The sequence below is a fragment of the Salvelinus alpinus genome, chromosome 21, assembly GCF_045679555.1.
Source record: "Salvelinus alpinus chromosome 21, SLU_Salpinus.1, whole genome shotgun sequence".
Taxonomy (NCBI): Eukaryota; Metazoa; Chordata; class Actinopteri; order Salmoniformes; family Salmonidae; genus Salvelinus; species Salvelinus alpinus.
In genome coordinates, this window is record NC_092106.1 from 32,843,356 (window position 1) to 32,849,722 (window position 6,367).

Sequence of the window (6,367 nt, forward strand, 5' to 3'; positions counted from 1 at the left end):
AACATTGAGTGTAAGGACGCCATCTTCATCATGACCTCGAACGTGGCCAGTGACGACATCAGGACACCAGGAGGCCTAGGAGCTCAGCCGCAGGAAACTGGCTGACAACCTGGGTGAGACACACACACACTAAACAGTTGTTAATTGCTCCTTTTCTCCAGATGAGGTTCAGAAGAGGGATGTCACCATCTCCAGGTAGATTAAGGGCGCTGTGATTCGCCCCATATGGCGAGCATAGAAATAGAGACTTCTTAGACTTGCTTTCAATGAGAATGACAGATCTATAACTAACATTTCTGAATCCGGGATAAGTGCATTAGCACAGGATTCTTATTCTTGTTCTTTAACACAGGGAGAAATGTTGTCTGACACCCTATCCCCATATAGTGCTACGCCTCACAAGTCCTCAACTGGCAGCTTCATTAAATAGTACCCGCAAAACACCAGTCTCAACGTTAACAGTGAGGAGGCGACTCCGGGATGCTGGCCTTCTAGGCAGAGTTCCTCTGTCCAGTGTCTATGTTCTTAAGCCCATCTTAATCTTTTGTTTTTATTGGCCAATCGGAGAGATGGCATTTCTTTGCAACTCTGCCTAGAAGGCCAGCATCCCGGAGTCGCCTCTTCACTGTTGACGTTGAGACTGGTGTTTTGCGGGTACTATTTAATGAAGCTGCCAGTTGAGGACTTGTGAGGCGTCTGTTTCTCAAACTAGACACTCTAATGTACTTGTACTCTTGCTCAGTTGTGCACCGGGGCCTCCCACTCCTCTTTCTATTCTGGTTAGAGTCAGGTTGCACTGTTTTGTGAAGGGAGTAGTACACAGCGTTGTACGAGATCTTCAATTTCTTGGCAATTTCTCGCATGGAATAGCCTTAATTTCTCCAAACAAGAATAGACTGACGAGTTTCAGAAGAAAGATCTTTGTTTCTGGCCATTTTGAGCCTGTAATCGAACCCACAAATGCTGATGGTCCAGATATTCAACTAGTCTAAAGAAGGCCAGTTTTATTGCCTCTTTAATCAGAACAACAGCTTTCAGCTGTGCTAACATAATTGCAAAAGGATTTTGTAATGATCAATTGGCCTTTTAAAATTATAAACTTGGATTAGCTAACACAACAACGTGCCATTGGAACACAGGAGTGATGGTTGCTGATAATGGGCCTCTGAACGCCTATGTAGATATTCCATTAAAAACTCAGCCATTTCCAGCGACAATAGTGATTTACAACTTTAACCATGTCTAAACTGTATTTCTGATCATTTTGATGTTGTTTTCATGGACAAAAACTGTGCTTTTCTTTCAAAAACAAGGACATTTCTAAGTGGCCTCAAACTTTTGAACGGTAGTGTACATGCCTCACCTTCACCCGACCTACACATCTCACCATCACCCGACCTACACATCTCACCATCCCCCCGACCTACACATCTCACCATCCCCCCGACCTACACATCTCACCATCACCCGACCTACACATCTCACCATCCCCCGACCTACACATCTCACCATCACCCGACCTACACATCTCACCATCCCCCGACCTACACATCTCACCATCACCCGACCTACACATCTCACCATCCCCCCGACCTACACATCTCACCATCCCCCGACCTACACATCTCACCATCACCCGACCTACACATCTCACCATCCCCCCGACCTACACATCTCACCATCACCCGACCTACACGTCTCACCATCACCCGACCTACACGTCTCACCATCCCCCCGACCTACACATCTCACCATCCCCCGACCTACACATCTCACCATCACCCGACCTACACATCTCACCATCCCCCCGACCTACACATCTCACCATCACCCGACCTACACATCTCACCATCACCCGACCTACACGTCTCACCATCCCCCCGACCTACACATCTCACCATCCCCCGACCTACACATCTCACCATCACCCGACCTACACATCTCACCATCCCCCCGACCTACACATCTCACCATCCCCCCGACCTACACGTCTCACCATCCCCCCGACCTACACGTCTCACCATCCCCCCGACCTACACATCTCACCATCCCCCGACCTACACGTCTCACCATCCCCCCGACCTACACGTCTCACCATCACCCGACCTACACGTCTCACCATCACCTGACCTACACGTCTCACCATCCCCCCGACCTACACGTCTCACCATCCCCCCGACCTACACATCTCACCATCACCCGACCTACACGTCTCACCTTCACCCGACCTACACGTCTCACCATCCCCCCGACCTACACGTCTCACCATCCCCCCGACCTACACATCTCACCATCCCCCCGACCTACACATCTCACCATCCCCCCGACCTACACATCTCACCATCCCCCCGACCTACACATCTCACCATCCCCCCGACCTACACATCTCACCATCCCCCGACCTACACGTCTCACCATCACCCGACCTACACGTCTCACCATCCTCCGACCTACAGTGGCTTGTGAAAGTATTCACCCCCTTGACATTTTTTCCATTTTGTTGCCTTACATCCTGGAATTAAAATTGATTTTTGTGGGTTTTGTATCATTTGATTTACACAACATGCCTACCACTTTGAAGATGCAAAATATGTTTTATTGTGAAACAAACAATAAATAAGACAAAAAAACTGAAAACTTGAGCGTGCATAACTATTCACCCCCCCAAAGTCAATACTTTGTAGAGTAAAATTTTGCAGCAATTAGAGCTGCAAGTCTCTTGGGGTATGTCTCTATAAACTTGGCAAATGTAGCCACTGGGATTTTTGCCCATTCTTCAAGGCAAAACTGCTCCAGCTCCTTCAAGTTGGATGGGTTCCGCTGATGTACAGCAATCTTTAAGTCATACCACAGATTCTCAATTGGATTGAGGTCTGGGCTTTGACTAGGCCATTCTAAGGCCATTCCAAAACAAGACACGTTTCCCCTTAAACCACTTGAGTGTTGCTTTAGCAGTATGCTTAAGGTCATTGTCCTGCTGGAAGGTGAACCTCCGTCCCACTCTCAAATCTCTGGAAGACTGAAACAGGTTTCCCTCAAGAATTTCCCTGTATTTAGCATCATCCATCATTCCTTCAATTCTGACCAGTTTCCCAGTCCCTGCCGATGAAAAACATCCCCACAGCATGATGCTGCCACCACCATGCTTCACTGTGGGGATGGTGTTCTCGAGGTGATGAGAGGTGTTGGGTTTGCACCGGACATAGCGTTTTCCTTGATGTCCAAAAAGCTAAATTTTAGTCTTATCTGACCAGAGTACCTTCTTCCATATGTTTGGGGAGTCTCCCACCCGACCTATACGTCTCACCATCCCTCGACTTATACGTCTCACCATCACCCCGACCTACGTGTCTCACCATCACCCCGACCTACGTGTCTCACCATCACCCCGACCTACACGTCTCACCATCACCCCAACCTACACGTCTCACCATCACCCCGACCTAGGTGTCTCACCATCACCCCGACCTACACGTCTCACCATCACCCCGACCTAGGTGTCTCACCATCACCCCGACCTACGTCTCACCATCACCCCAACCTACGTGTCTCACCATCACCCCGACCTACATGTCTCACCATCACCCCAACCTACGTGTGTCACCATCACCCCAACCTACATGTATCTCTCCCCTCGTTAGGCAAAGCAGAGGCATGACATCACTCTGCTGTGGGACCGCCCCGTTCTGGACCTGCTGGCTGGAGTGTACAACCTGCACTATGGAGCCCACTCCTTCAAACATGAGGTACACACACACACACACACACACACACACACACACACACACACACACACACACACACACACACACACACACACACACACACACACACACACACACACACACACACACACACACACACACACACACACACACTGCAGAGCCCTCTCCATCAAGTATGAGGTACACACACCACACACACACACACACACACACACACACACACACACTGCGGATCCCTCTCCTTCAAACAGGAGGTACACACACACTGCGGAGCCCGCTCCATCAAACATGAGGTACATATAAACACACACACACACACACACACACTGCGGAGCCCTCTCCTTCAAGCATGAGGTACACACACACACTGCGGATCCCTCTCCTTCAAACATGAGGTACACACACACTGCGGAGCACACTCCATCAAACTTGAGGTACACACACTGCGGAGCCCTCTCCTTCAAACATGAGGTACATATACACACACACACACACACACACACACACACACACACACACACACACACACACACACACACACACACACACACACACACACACACACACACACACACACACACACACACACACACACACACACACACACACACACACACACACTGCGGAGCCCTCTCCATCAAACATGAGGTACACACACTGAATGTATATTTTTCTCTTCGGTCGTTTTCAAAGCATACTAGTGTTTGTCTGCTTCAACTAACAAGAAGGGTCCATGCAGAACAATCCCACTTACCTGTCTCCCCCTCGGTTTCATTACTGACTACATAAGGAGATTTAAAGTCCCAGTGGTCAGACATGATTTTTCTGTGTTGTGTGTGTATATATATATACATACAGTGGGGCAAAAAAGTATTTAGTCAGCCACCAATTGTGCAAGTTCTCCCACTTAAAAAGATGAGAGAGGCCTGTAATTTTCATCATAGGTACACTTCAACTATGACAGACAAAATGAGAAAAGAAAATCCAGAAAATCACATTGTAGGATTTTTAATGAATTTATTAGCAAATTATGGTGGAAAATAAGTATCACAAACACACAGCACGGACACTGGATATACACCCTCCTCTCAGCCCCGATCACAAACACACAGCACGGACACTGGATATACACCCTCCTCTCAGCCCCGATCCCTAACACACAGCACGGACACTGGATATACACCCTCCTCTCAGCCCCGATCACTAACACACAGCACGGACACTGGATATACACCCTCCTCTCAGCCCCGATCACTAACACACAGCACGGACACTGGATATACGCCCTCTTCTCAGCCCCCATCACAAACACACAGCACGGACACTGGATATACACCCTCCTCTCAGCCCCGATCACAAACACACAGCACGGACACTGGATATACACCCTCCTCTCAGCCCCGATCACAAACACACAGCACGGACACTGGATATACACCCTCCTCTCAGCCCCGATCACAAACACACAGCACGGACACTGGATATACACCCTCCTCTCAGCCCCGATCACAAACACACAGCACGGACACTGGATATACACCCTCCTCTCAGCCCCGATCACAAACACACAGCACGGACACTGGATATACACCCTCCTCTCAGCCCCGATCACAAACACACAGCACGGACACTGGATATACACCCTCCTCTCAACCCCGATCACAAACACACAGCACGGACACTGGATATACACCCTCCTCTCAGCCCCGATCACTAACACACAGCACGGACACTGGATATACGCCCTCCTCTCAGCCCCGATCACTATCACACAGCAAGGACACTGGATATACGCCCTCCTCTCAGCCCCGATCACAAACACACAGCACGGACACTGGATATACACCCTCCTCTCAGCCCCGATCACAAACACACAGCACGGACACTGGATATACACCCTCCTCTCAGCCCCGATCACTATCACACAGCACGGACACTGGATATACACCCTCCTCTCAGCCCCAATCACTATCACACAGCACGGACACTGGATATACACCCTCCTCTCAGCCCCAATCACTATCACACAGCACGGACACTGGATATACACCCTCCTCTCAGCCCCAATCACTATCACACAGCACGGACACTGGATATACACCCTCCTCTCAGCCCCAATCACTATCACACAGCACGGACACTGGATATACACCCTCCTCTCAGCCCCGATCAATATCACACAGCACGGACACTGGATATACGCCCTCCTCTCAGCCCCGATCACTATCACACAGCACGGACACTGGATATACACCCTCCTCTCAGCCCCGATCACTATCACACAGCACGGACACTGGATATACACCCTCCTCTCAGCCCCAATCACTATCACACAGCACGGACACTGGATATACACCCTCCTCTCAGCCCCGATCACTATCACACAGCACGGACACTGGATATACACCCTCCTCTCAGCCCCAATCAATATCACACAGCACGGACACTGGATATACGCCCTCCTCTCAGCCCCGATCACTAACACACAGCACGGACACTGGATATACACCCTCCTCTCAGCCCCGATCACAAACACACAGCACGGACACTGGATATACACCCTCCTCTCAGCCCCAATCACTATCACACAGCACGGACACTGGATATACACCCTCCTCTCAGCCCCAATCAATATCACACAG